This window comes from Varroa destructor, unplaced genomic scaffold, assembly GCF_002443255.2.
Source record: "Varroa destructor unplaced genomic scaffold, Vdes_3.0 BEIS01000005.1, whole genome shotgun sequence".
Taxonomy (NCBI): domain Eukaryota; kingdom Metazoa; phylum Arthropoda; class Arachnida; order Mesostigmata; family Varroidae; genus Varroa; species Varroa destructor.
Genome location: NW_019211458.1, coordinates 18,617,265 through 18,632,053, shown reverse-complemented (window position 1 = coordinate 18,632,053; position 14,789 = coordinate 18,617,265). Strand labels below are relative to the sequence as shown.

Genomic DNA, 14,789 nt, shown 5'->3' with positions numbered 1-14,789 from the left:
GCGGCTGCTAAAGCCGTTCAAATGATCAATCCTGTTTCTCTATGTATTTCTCATCACTACTTCAACCATTGCCACGTTCCATTGCCTACGTATCCATAGCGTAGTTCCCACCATACGATTCTACTGGCAGCTGTGTGCAATACCAGCAGGATGAAGGCGTGGGCGGACATAGGAAGCAGACGGCATCGGGGGAGCAGAAGGAAGACGAGAAAGGGGCAGCGGTATTCAACTAAACTTTCTACATAGTCAATGATGGCGATGGCAGGAACAGCAGCAATAGTAGCACTACCAGCAGACTGGTTTGTGGGTTGCCGGGGCTTCTACTACCGCTGTCGAATTCGAAAATGGAAAATTGCCAGTTGAGTTGAAACAGGAAGAAAGAATGAGAAGGAAACGAACAGAAAGAAAGGGCAGGAAATGAAAGAAAAAGAAAAGATGAAAGGTCGAAGGTGAGCTTCGAACACGACTCATAGACCCACAGGCATATTGACAAAGCGGCAAGTGGGTGACACTAGTTGCCGTAGGCTAGGATAAAGATGCCCACTAACGGACACGAACCATGGGACAGCAAAGATCCTGCACCTTCGTCCTGCATGTAAGAACGACGTGCACGTCGCTGAAACTGCGTATGTGTCTACGTGAGCATCCTTGTAAATATGTCTCTGCGGACTAAAGATGAAACGAAGGACTACGCTTGTTTGCCGCAACCGCCCGAGTAGTGAATACTCAATACACAACATATGGGGGCTCAATTCCCTAGTGCATAAGCACGAAGCTTAGAAATGTCCGCTGAGTGCGCTCTTATGTTTGTATTTTGCGGCAGCATCTAAAGTAGAACCTATCGATTCACATACGTACGCGATTTACCCGGTACAATGAGCCCAGTAAATATATATGTACGAGCGTCTAGGGGTGTATGCATTTGATCTATTTGCTGATGAAATCACTCAAAGGAGGTGCATCTGTTGACGTTTGGTGACCGTTCATTCATCAAAAGACATGTGAAAGATCAAGAAAGAGGAGCGAAAGACAAACAGACGGCCAAGAGGGGCAAAATGAAAAGAACAAGAATGTTCTGTTGGAAGTTCGACCAATACTGTATTATGTAAAGCCCGATAGGAGCATGGTCATTTATAAGCACCATGACTGGACATATAATACCTATGAGAGACTTAGGCATTCAAAGTTTCAAAAATGGGCCTTTAGCAATTAGGATATCTAGTAGCTATTAAACAAAATACTTCCTTGTAGTGACTATTTTTCGCCCTATAGTACGCTTTGCGCCGTATTATAGTGCGCTAAGTAGTCCCATATTACTACCGAAACATACGAACTCTTATAAAACATTTCCTGCTGACTCTATGTATAATGGAGACAAACTTTGAGGGGTTATTATTTTGACGTACAATAATACGCCTAACAAATAACATAAATAAACCCAATAAAACAGCTTTCAGCTTCTCGACCGACAATATATCGTCACACCTTGTACTAAATATACACGCGTATGCATAAATGCAATCTGTCATAAAAGCACACTGAGCTACTCAGAAAACGACTCATCAGTCCTATTTGTATTTGTGTCTATCTAAACGCAGGCAATTCACTGCTACCTTTGAAATCCATAAAATATTCATAGAACGTCAAAAAAATATATCTACATATATATCTTTTTGAGAGACCCTTATCTTGATGTAGGAGGTTGAGCTTTACTCTCATCGCCACGTCGATAGAATGTTATTGCCATTCCTGCCTCCTGTACGAAACTCAACTAAACACTAGCGCGTTTGTTTTCCCAGTCGCATCTCACTTTCTAGCTTCCTCACTTTTACCTATACCTCAGACTTCCCGCTCGGTCTTCACTTAATCTCTATGGAACTCGGTTTGTTCTGTCAGGAGTATCATTTGCGTTGATATAACAACAGCCAACGCCGTGGCTTGTGACCAACAGGACTCACCTGCGTAGGGGAGCTGTAAGCACGCAAGTGACCGAACGACCAACCAAGTGAAGGCGGAAATAAGCTTCGTTCTATCCTGTTGAGGAGATAAGGATTTTACCTGCACCAAGCTGTAGCTATAGTGCCCGTCAGGCTTTTGCCCTGCCTGTTGTATTTGTAGCTAAACCCGTACCCACATATTCCATCCAAACCCTTTGACACTCCGCTCAACCACATCTTCTCCTATTGTTCAGCTTAGCCTGGCTCCTGTTTCCCGCACTATTTCGCTACACGGTCTGCTCATAGCTAGCCCTGCATCTTTACGCCCTCTCGAGCATAGAAGTTCCACGGAATCTGCTGGCACCGGGACATGCTGCCATCACCTGTATCGGTGTTGCAACATGAGTTACGTTGCTGTTATGATCGTTGTTGTTGCCGCTACAGACACGTTAATCTTTTGTCTGTAGACTTCTTCTTGTTAATGTTTCCCGCTTTCCGCCTCGCGAAATTCTCGTTGGGAAAACGACGATGCCAGCAAAGTCAGTTTTCTGCAGGTAGGAAACAGATCAGGCAGACTGACGAACCGATCAGATAGTTTACTTGTCATATATGTAATGTTATCAATGTAGGTAGTATGAACGTTCTAATGCAACACATATGAGGCCTCCCGTAGTTTACATACGGTGAATTATATCAGCATAATTGTACTTGCCCATTTTACGACCATCATCTCTCGTCTCCCCTAAAAGACAACTTCCTTCATTACTAGGGAGATACACTATGTGCATAAATGAGTGTCTACGTACAGGCCAAACAAGTGACCAACCTCCTTTTAATGGCGACGGTCCTGTATGAAATTAACACGCTCGATGAAATTAGTGATTAAAACGATAACATACAAGGCACAATTTGATTTCAACATTCGTGCCAATTCGATAAATGCTTGGTTCAATTATGTTTAATGTCTGTTTCCAGCTAATTCTTATTAGATGGTTGACCATAGCTGGTGGAAAGCAAGGTTTCCAGCTCTAGAGTCTAGTATATATAGGTATAAGCTTACGATAAAGCTGAGGCTAAGAGATGCCGTTTTACATAATCATATGTGTAAAAATGTACTTCATTATTCAGTAGTCAGGATATCTGAGACCTTTGCGTGTTTATTTTATACTACTATTTAGGTTTGCTCTCAGTTGAACTTTCTGAGGCTAAAATCTCATTCTTAGGAGCTGGAAACCTGATTAGACTGGCCAAAGCTATAGTCTACCGCAACATACAGTCAATTTGCTTTTGAAAAAACTTTCTATTCAATGAATGTAATCATTCGAGGAAAACATGGAACTTAGTGACAGGTAGTTTTATGTATAAAAGTTCATCTTGACGGAAGCGTTAGTCATGCAAGCTTTCAAATTCGCTACCTCTTCGTATCATGTAGTATACGAAAATTGCATCTAGTCGTAATTAAATTTTCAATAGATAGTAGAAATGTTTGTCGTTAAAATATGCAGCGGTGTTGTGACCGTGAAAATTTTGAATCCCCAAAATCTTGACCTAGCCTACTTCCTACGACAGGCTTAGCAACCAGCGGCTCGAGTAGCGAAGCTGTCTTGAAACCCCTTTCGCGTTCCGCTTCAACTGATATACTCTGGGTGATCATAAGTCCAACCAAGAGGAAGCCGCTCTTGGTGAGTTTCCGATTTACTCGACAAGGTTACCGGTCGCTAACAAGCTCAGCTACGTAAACCGTTAGGATTCCTGGAGTTCGTTTCCGCGGAAATCCTGGCATTTGTGCAACTGTCGTGTCGACCATTGTGCCCTCACGAATAAACAAGAAGCAAATTCTATTTCTAATATATGAACAGTCAATTATACGTTTTCTTTCTCTTATTATATGGTAAGAATATTAGGTAGTACTGGTAACAGCATTTTACACAGGTGCTTCTTAGGTATTGTCTTAATGGCGTGGGCTGAGTTCGCTAGCTATTCGTATTGGCCTCACCTAGAGCAGGTCTAATGCTCTAGGTGAGGCCCTGGTAAAGAATTCCTGGCCAGCTAAGGTACCGTTGAACTAGACCATTGTTTTCTCGCTTTATGCTCACAGCCAACAATTTCTACACAAATTCAACGAGTAATTCAGGTTTATGCTTTACAGCTCTGTTGGCTGGCGCATTCTACATTAGCTGATCCAGTAGTTTCTGAAATATGTGAAGGGAAGTTACGAGCGGAAAATTTAGAGACAATATAAGACCGGGAATTTGGGAAGGGGAGACAAGTTACGTTAGAGTTTCCTCGCAAAGGCCACCTCCGCACAGTTCTGAGGGCGCCGAAATCCAAGGCTGTCAGTTTCTGGAAACTGGGATCAGAGAACTGTGCTCGACTACATCAACTGGATGGGCTGTTAGGGACGAAAACAAGGAACTCAACGTAAACTGTGGCTGTGTTAGAGACAGCTGTTAGAGAACAGTTGAATGTGGCCTATCTGCAGTTTTCCTGGAGCTAGGCTGGCCTTCGTATACTTTGCTTAATGTATGGCGGCAAGAAGGCAGCTAGCAATAGCTGTGTGTGGGTGGCGGCGTTGACCAGATTGTTAATTCGCAATTAGCTATCAGAGCTAATACTGGTAGGGCCTAGTTCGTCGGGCTCATAACGGCTGCTGATCCCACTCATAGGCCTGCAGAAGAGAGCTGCCCCTATACAATCGCTGCTTTGGACATATACGACGCAGTTAGATTTAGTATAATGCTAAGAACAAAGACCAAAGAGAAAACGGTCTAATAAAGATTATGTAGAAATACGTACGGCGAATATGTCTTTATTTTCTATAATAAGCATCACCAAAGATTATGGTTAAAGTACAGTATATAAGAAATAGGTTATAAGGCTGACGTTGCTAGGTTTCGTTACATTGTTAACGAGAAGAATACATTACAGCATGGACATAATGGGAAATATGGTGCATTTGTGTATGTTCTGCTCATGGCTCCCAGCGGCATTCATCTCCATACTAATTACGTAGATTTATATTCAACCTAAGATGCTTAAAATTTTTTTTATCAAATCGGATTATACTGTGTTCTACACGAGGCCTTGATAGGAAATACTTTCTGAAGCGTTTTTCGCTCTGCTGGCCAAAATATTTACGCTGTGTTCTCTAAGCGTATGCCTACAATGTTATACTTTCAATGTTACAATGTATTCTTAACAAAAAAACTTAACTAATTCATAGGATAAATTATTATAATAATAACAAAAGGCATCTTTTCCAATCGAGGTTCTCACTGAAGATTCCACGCGCCGATTTAGTGGCATTTGCATCCACCTACAAATATCTGAATACGGATTATCGTTGAAGCACCTAGTGGGTCTGTCTAGAGTTGAAGTTGCAAGTAATTGCTTGCTTTCTAATTGTATAGGTGAAGTTAGATATTGAATAATCGACTAAGCAACGCATTGTCCGGCCTGTCCGTGGGACTTTTCAGGTTTGTCACTGGTATATGACACGTACTTTTCCATATAATTGGTCCATAAACCTATGCGGTCATGATTATATTTTCTGTTAGCCTTGTACTAACAACCGCTTACAAAAAACGAGAAGTGACGTGTTTTTCACAGTATGTTCCATTGAATGGATTTATGTTTAACATTAGACAGTGCTCGGCGGCGCTAGCGTCGTTTACGAGAGCTGCAAATGAGAGCGGCAGGTTACAGAAGCTGTAACCCTACTGCAGGCACAACATAGGGAAATCGCGCATAGCCTCAGTCCTCTGTTTCTTAGGCATGTAAGAATGCATGCGCCCTACACAGACGGGTTACGGCGAGGCTGTCGCCGTAATTGAAAGCAAACCGAATTGGGCGTCAACACATGGTGGTCCAATTGTTGCGACAGAGAGTAATGAAAGCCAGGTTGCCGTTTCAACTGAAGATGGGAGGGCGAACACCTGTCACCACCATGGACTTCTGAGCCTTTGCCTGTTGTGAGGAGATGAGAAGAAACAGCGAGAGCCTGTGTCTGCGCAGTGTTCTTGCCGCGGCCTACAGAAGAACGTTTAAATGAAACAGGAAGTGAACGTCCTTGTCGATTCGTCGGTTTTTCACTCCATGCTCCAGAACCAAGGCACTCCAAGGCATTGGCAGAAGACATGAAACGTTTTTTAGTTGTAGAGGGATGAAAGGAACCCTTCTGTACAATACCGAAGTTCCTTCTTGTTTCTACTTCCTCGACGTCTGGCCACATTGAATGCGTTGTACGTATTCATAAACAGTACAAGCTACCTGACAAAGTAGTAGAAGCGAATGTTTCAGTTGCGGTGAGTGCATTGGCCTTGCCCTCTCCCAGGCCAGCTTCCGAAGGGATGGGGGAAATAGCTAGGACGCCTTCACTCCGGGACGGGCTTGGACAGCCAACCGTATTCTTGGCTTTTCCCCGAGATACGAGAACGACAGGATTTGATCCGACAGGAAACAGGGCACCACCCTTGGAGGCCATTGGCCAGTAGATGATTGCCTCCAAACAGATGGGAATAAAGCAACACCCGTACAAAAACCGCCGCACTATTGAGTATTGCCGAGGCTACCACGGCTGATTGGGAAATCATTGATTCTCTGTCAGTTATCCGATACTATACACAATGCACGCGTCGGCGATTGGATGGTTATTGGTATGGATCAAAGGGGAAAGCGTTAGGAAATCCTGAGGGCAATGTTGTTGCTTATTCAGACAAGATGGGTATATATACCTATATATAGGTTCGTATGTAGGCTACTAACGAGAAGCACAAGGAAATCAGATCGTTTTGGACAGTTTTGTCCAAAGCAAAACATCATTCGTCCTATTTAGAGAAGATAACCCAGTCCATTTCAATTGTATAAAAACATTAGGACAAACGAATGATGAAGTTTTTCTTAATATGTATGAGTAAATTATCATTCACTTGTTGTTTAGTGATTGCTATTGCCGTCTGTAATCATTTCTGAATATTTGTTTATCCAGCCAAGCCTAGAGGAATGAACCACAAAAACTGTTATAACCGTATTTGCCAATGGCTCAGAGATATTCATGCACATATACGAATTTCTAGTCGCTCAGCAGTACAGGATACACCTCTTTCGCTTAAGACAATCAGAGGGAAGCAATCAAAAGTCTATTTCGCAGTAGATGAACTTCGTATCCTTCAACTTGTTTCCATGTAACCAAGTAATTTCTTCAACTGTGCCCTGTAAGCTTCGATCAGACCTATAATAAAATACAATCTCATACGTTATATATCTGTAACCTTTATGAGTGCATCAAATATACAGAAACCTCGGGATAATGAGCTCTAACCAAGACGTGTCCAGTCTCGTGAAATAAAGCTTTTGTAAACCTCGTTCGGCAATCGACCCCATGTTACATAAATCTTGTACTTGTTACAAACAATAATAATCTAAACAATATTGTAAAAACTCGAATTCTCAACAATTAAAAAAACACCACGCAAGAGACAAAAACGCAGCTATGGCAGGAAACTAGCTTCAGCGACGCGCAGTTGATTGCGCGATTCATTTCGCAAGCAATAATACACAAAAAAGAGACACCGGATAGGGTAGGCTGCTGCTTGAACGTCGTAGTAGCGCCATTCGTGGTGTATTCACAAATTCGCCCTAGATCGAACACCGGTCGCCATTCAATCCAAATTTTGCTGCTTTTGCGGAGAGGTAGACGACGCACAGGCGGTACTCATTAACATCAAACAGGGCATCGTAGATATCAATACCAGTTTCAGTTCTCAACATGAACGCTCTTCTCGATCACACGTGCTCTTTGTGCTTAACTTGGCTTACGCTAATTCTCGATGAGGATTACAGGTGCTACGCCTTCACTGCTCGTCCATTTCACCCGTGCAGCTACTTACAGACCCTATCACATCTTTAGTCGCGAGTAATTTGTCCGGTTCTCACTTCGGTCGTGGACCACAGGGAACTCGCAGGATCTGAGAACAGGGAGGAGCACTCCAGTTTGGAGATAAAAATACGAATGTTTGTATATGTGAAATGCTCCCTGCGAGCTGTTTACTTTTCACCAAAAACCGATTTGCGGACATCCAGAACAACAAAATGGCTTCAAAAAAAAGGTCTGTCATCAGCCGTCTGAGCTGTCTGAAAACATAGCAGTGTGGCAAAGAAGAAACTCCAACACTGTAGATGTACTCATCGCTTTCTTTTGCGAAAAGAGCGGTTCGCTCTGTGAAGGGCCGACTGACGGCGAAAAGGACAAAGTGATTTGGCGCTTCCGAACGTTTTAAAGCAAGGGAAAAAAAATCCTGGCAAAGTTCGTGCTCGCTAGAGCAGTAGTATGGCAGGACAACCCACAGCTACTGTCAACGAACACTATGGCATAGACGCTTGAAGCGCAAGCCAAAATTGCGCCAGGACCCCTTAGGCAGACCTCGTTCCCCAGTAAGATTGGATACTGAACGCGAAGGTTAGCGGATGCCTCTGGTGGTTATCAGCCAACCAGTAGAGGAAAAGACTTCGTAGCTGCTTTTCTTTTCGATAAGTAGAACGAGACTGTGGTTTGATCAATAGCGAGTCATTGTATACGAGTTATGTAAATGCAGCACGACTAACCGTCCACAAACACTAACACATACAGCGTGTCAGGTAGGCCGATACGTATAGCCAATGGCGGTAAAGCGAATGAGAGAGTAGATAGGATGGAGTGCGAAGCACCGGTTGGGGAAAGGGGAGTAATGGGGCTTATTGACAAGCACCGCCTCGTCCCGTGACGGCGTTTTTCGTGCGCGAACAATGCTGCTGACCCAGCTCAACACTTATCCCAAGCGTAACGTGCCAGCCAGCCAGCATCGAATGGTGTTACACTAAGCTTTGCTCGTGCGTCTTCACCGAAGCAGAAGAAATGCCGAGGAGTCATAGGCGCTTCACGACGAAAGCTAGAGAAAGAGGAAGGGAAGACGGAAGTACAATGCGAATAAGAAGTCCATGGCATTATGACGTGCATCTATAGATAGCCGCGCAGATACGTACATGCTCGAAGAGACGGCCTGGCGCGGTAGCGCCGAAAGAGCTAAAGGGAACACAGAAATCAAAAGAATATGCTAACGCAATCAGTCAACGGTGGTGAGAACGCGTCCCTCCAAGTATTGATCGTCGTCTTGGTCCGATCTGGGTCATCGCCATCCTTGTATAGTAGGAGAACGGATAGAGGATGTGTGAATTCAGTTTGCTAGCGGCTAGACTGTGAACTGTTAAAAAGGGCAGCACAAAAGTGTGAAAGAAAAAAGTAAGTGTTGTATACGTACACATGCTATACAATGTTGACCCTTACTGCCGCTTACAGATCGAACCCACAAAAATCACAGCATTGAGTTGAGGTGCCAGATTCGATGAAACGAATCGCTCAGCCCGTGTAAAACGAACTTCTTTCTCTTCTGGTCGTTTACTCGACCAAGGAAATGAATGCAAAGAAATGAATTGTTCAGTAATTTTCTGTAAGCAGAGTAAGAAGACTTTCAGCAGCGATCGTCAGTTCCTCCTGCTGAACGCGTCCTAAAAAAGCCGCCGACATCGGTCTGGAGTGGCCGCTATTCTATCCTTTATCCCTCTGAGTTAATTTGTGTCTTTATATATATACAAGATAAATATGTGAAGGTTGGCGCTAAAAGTAGTCCATCAAACAGCCAAAAGCAAACCTCCTCAACAACCCAACGAGAAGAATGCCTCTTTACCTTTTATTGCTCAACCGTTTACTGTCGACGCGTGATACAGTAAGGTAAGCGAAGTTCGGCTGTGTTCGACACGTTTGTGCAGTGATGATAACAACGAGACGAGACAGGATGAAGCGATAGCATACACGTAGGTGAGGAAACAGAAGGCGGTATCCCAATGCACACAGAAGAACGAGAAAGCCACGCAGAAAGACGTAGCGGGCTTAGGTGAAGAGGTGCCAGCCCTTTGGTCCTGGCGGGTTCGACTAGTCAAGGTCACGTCTCGTCCGCATCGCACTTTACTGCAAGGATCCTTTTTTGCTCATTTTCACTGTACCTTTCTCTCCATTTTATTTTCTATCGACTTCTTTTTCTGTTTCTCCTTTCCTCGAACTCGGCTCAAATCCCAGGGCTAAATTACGAAGGGCTTGTAAAAAGGAAGGTGGAAGACAGCAGCTTGTCGGGCTATTGCCGTTCAGCGCGACGTAGTCTCTAGTCTCCGGCCGCAACCGTTTCTCGCAATGCATTTTCTGACAGTTATTGCGCAGTATGTGGCTTGCGAATTGAAAGGGGGGCAAAACTATTGAAAGAGAGCGGACAGGAGAACTTAAGAGCTTTTAAACAAACTAACGCGCGCGCGCGCGCGTTTACACGTTCCTGTCGACGCGGCGGATAGCCCGACCGTCCATACTGCTGAGTTTCTCTGCTTTCCCTATGTTTTCATAACCTATGTTCGTACAAGTGTCTTCCGTATGTATGTCTTCTAGTACCTCTTAAGAAGCGAAGGTGAGGTATGAGAAAAAGCTGTTTTCGTCCCCTGACGGGCGAAAACAGGCGTACGTGGGCCTGCTTCTAACCATGTGTTTACTCTTTTCGATAACATTTTTCTGCTCGTGAGAAAAATAAGTCGTAAGACTCAGCTCGATTTGGGCTTAAATCCTGTTGGGTTAGACCCAGCCACTCCACAACTCAATGACATGTGCCTTATCTAAATCGGTGGTAAAGCAAAGAGCAGTAGCGACCCACTGCTAATGCACCAAAAACAGGCAGTGTCCTTTGGGAAACGCCTTTAGTGTGACTGAGTAACATCTGCTGTATACATGCGTTCCACACTGTGTGGGTCTGTGCCTATTATATTTATGGAACAATTGAAGCTTAGCGGTAGCTTCGACGTTGGCTCAGAGGCTATTCTTACGGGAACGACCAGTATTTCCCATCCGCTGCGGACTGTCACGATAAACGCAGCCACAAGATAGTCTACTCTTCTATTTTCGGTATCTGGCGACACCGCCAAAAATAGAAGAGGCTATAAAAAAAAGTGCTTAGGGATCCGCCGCATGGAGCAATTCGTGCGCGACAGTAGTGACGTCGACGGCAGCAACACGACGGCCTACTGTGAAATTAGCAGCCGCGGAATTTCAGTGGCGGTACTGCTCTGCGTTGTAGTGGCGACCGTAGCAATGGTGAGCTCGTTCTCGCACGCGGCTTTGCCGTTCTGACAAAAGTCTATTCACGTTCGCGCACCCTAAATGGGACAAACTGTGGCGGCGTGATGGCCTAGCGTTCTTATGCTTAACATCAGCGGCTCAGATTCAGAAGCGGAAATCTTTATACAGGAATGACATTACAAGATATGAGGACTTATCAGGTTGTTGTCGCGCACACATGTTCCGCATTTCAGAATAATCAGGTAAGCAGCGACCAGGAAGACCGTTCGATTCTCCTAACTGACGCAACGTTCTACGTACGTTGCAAGGTCGTCTGCTGAAGTTAATCTAAATACAATTCACATACACGCAAGCGATTAATTTTTTTTTGACCGCGAAGCTGGTACGCGACGCGATTCAATATTACCGTTCAGATATGTCATTTACGTGATGAAGTGGTGTCATCGTCTCGAACGATGAACGCATATAGCCGGCCCAATTGGACCGGCAACGCAAGTAATGAACTAATATTAAACGGTTTTGAGATTAATAGCGGTTTTTATTTACTGTTTTCTTCGTTATTTGTTGTCCGCTTCGAGCGCCAAGCGTTGTACGCTTTGTAAAGCTCTTTCTTTGCTAAAAAGCTCCATGCAAACGTTTTCATCGTTTGTGTACAGGTTATAAAATGTCGTTTCCATTCTGGGCTTGATAGATGAACAAGTCAAATGGTAAAATATAATAGCACTTCCTATTATTCGTTACACAAAACGGTAACCCAGGACAATTATCTCATGAACAGTAAGGATTTCCTAACTGAAACAGGCAGGCTTATCTAATGCTCGTCTTCCTCTAAAACTGGCTTAACGCGGCTTACAACACGGTGGAAACATTTTGCTTTAACAAATATACATCAACTTAGCGTTTCTGTTCAGTAAAGCAAAGGGGAAGTGGGCGTTTAGCACGAACCACATCGCGGGTACGCGCTCGTTCGATGCAGCTTCGGGTATCATAAAAAAGATCAACAAAAATCAATCAATATGGTATAACTGGTTTTATGTCATAAACACATTTCTGTATTCACCTTTTAAGACAATATGAAACTAAACGGCCCTCTAGAAAGATAGCGGCACGTAACGTTGATCACTAACCGTTGCCTGTGCCGAGCTGAAGCCCTGACCGACGTGAGGAGCTCTAAGGTCTGCTTGGAATACAAGTGCACTTATGCGAACTAAATAGGTCTTCAAAGGATTGAAGGAGGGAGAACATCGTAATTAAGAACAGTGCGTCATTTTCAGAGTCGAAGCAACGTATTATCGCGATGTTTCCGTGCTGGACGGACTTATTCACTATGATGAAAAACTCTCGCGTGCTCCATAAAGTTTGAGACACACCGAAAAATCTTCAGTCAAATATTTATCAAAAATGCATAGAAATCCTTTTTAATATCAAAGCTAACGTCCGTCTAAGAAGAGGGAACGCCGCCCATCTAAACTTCCACAGTTGTATTAACAATTTTTTTGCTTGAAAATTCAACGATTTTGAGTATGCAGCGTGTGCCCGCGGCATACTAGTAAATAATATCTTGCATATTGATATAATATTGGGCAAAGATAAGACCTTGAAGAACAACACTTCATTCTAGAGGCGAATTCTTGAGGAACGGCATATTTTAGAAACGCGCCAACCTGTATATAGGTACGCATTCGCATCAGCGCCTCGTCTCTATAAAGCCACACCAACCGAAGTGGCTAGCATTATTGGTATGAACCGTAACGCTTGGCTGCGTATGGGTCCCAATATACCATCCAAAGCCGTCCGCGCTCTCGATTCAAGGTTGTTAGCCGTCGGGGGTTCGTTATAATGAGGTTGTGCGATTATCCCTAGCGCTTCGATTGGAATTGTTCGACGACCTTTTTTCCTAAGCTGTTCGAACCGTGTTCGCTGATGCACACGCTCAAACACCTACGCGATGTCTTCCACGACCCGAAATTTAAAAACGATCGTTTCGTGTTGCTCACCACTTTATCCATTCTCGAATTGATCAGCCTCTCGACTATTAGATGACGTACTAATACGGGACCAAATACGACTGATTGTACTGGTTAGGATTTTTCTAATCCTATATACGGTAGATGTCGCATAAGTCTGACCACGATTAATTAATTAATTCCCGTTCACAGGCAAACTTCATTGTATCAGTGAACAGCATTTGACTGTTTGAGCGTTTGCACGAACATGGCATGTGAAACGCTACTTCGTTGCTCTGGTCATCATATGCTAAAGGAAACTTCATCATTCTCTTCCTAATGACGTATTCTGCAGAAAAATAATAGTGGTCATCCCACCCTACTATATTGTTAGCAAAAAACGATGGACAGTTACCACATGGTGGTCAATAAACAGCCTTTGAAAATCAACTCATGCAGGCGCACTAGTTACAGCGCGTGCGAAAATCAAATGAAACTATATCTGGCTTACAGTTTCATTTCTGCATACGAAAAACCGATGGGGTATAATAACGCCCAGAGAACAACGAAGAAACAAAGGGAAAGTTTCATTCCCATCCCAGTAACTCAGTGCAAATTTCACGCAATCGCCTTGATGCCTAAAACAAAGCTGGGTCAAGCTTGAATCAGAATTACGCTCCACGGGTTTATTCTTTCTATGACAGTGAACATGTATGACTACGATGATCTTTGGTGGTCGCGTTCGTTTAAGGTCGCACGTTCCGACCATTACTGGTGATCTTTGAAATAGCTTGGGGCTAGTTGGCATTTGGCCTTTTGCTCCGCCTCTTGTCCTGCTTCAACCCTTTCATTCCGTGCTGTTTGCCTTTTTCATTGTTACGCCTTTCTTCACTAGGCTTAGCTCCGTTCCCGCTAATCGTTTCAGATTCTCAACCCCGTGGCTCGTAAAAATGTCTATTAGGCCTAAGACCAGCAGTTCGCTGACGGAAACCAGAACGTCGTAGCTGGCGACAGACTTCTGGTTCGCCTGACACTTTTACCTATTTTAATAACGAAATGTTTATGATCGTGGTTATACCGGTGCGAAGGTGTCGATGATGGCGGCAACAATTAAGCTTTTTATATATGTAGGCTAGAATACCATACAGTTATTTCAGGCCGGCTAATTGTGATCGCCGTCGATTCTGTTACCTTCTGATAGCTTAGTTAGATAACGAAAGAGGTGGGAAAGGGACCGGGAGGCGGTAATAGTCAGAGGCTCGCAATGGCCAAGATAATTGGCAGTAATATCAACTACTAAATAGGATGTGCCTTGTAATCGTCATATCCCTTACCGCTTGTATCAACAACACTCAGATTAGTCTACGTAACGTGCCAATGCATCTCGCCTTACTGACGCCTGTAGGGCATGCATGTCGTTTATGCAAGCAACATACTTGGCCTTAAAACAGACGACGAAAGTTCGTGTGTGTAGAAGTTGAGCTCTCTAGCAATCCGAAGTGGAACGTACGCAGATAAAAAATAATGGTGTAGTTAGTAGCAAATGCTTTGAGGATGTTTCAAATATAATAGAAGCGCCTTAAGCCCTAAAAAATTCCAGAAGAACGCCAGAAGGTAGATGCCCCGCTGTGCGGCTTCAGAGGGGCGCTAGGCTGGGAGACACCAAAGCGTTGGAGCACTTCGATCTCTTAGTGATCATCTTGAGCGGAGCTGAATCGTCGAAGCGGTAAGCTGGCACTTCGAAAAAATGGAGTAGTC

General features: G+C 44.0%; 1 protein-coding gene across 1 annotated transcript in view; it reads right to left on the bottom strand.

Moving 5' to 3' along the window:
• Positions 1–14,789, bottom strand: part of LOC111251188 (chondroitin sulfate proteoglycan 4-like) — a 209,351-nt gene that overhangs the window by 169,300 nt on the left and 25,262 nt on the right. The window lies entirely within an intron of this gene.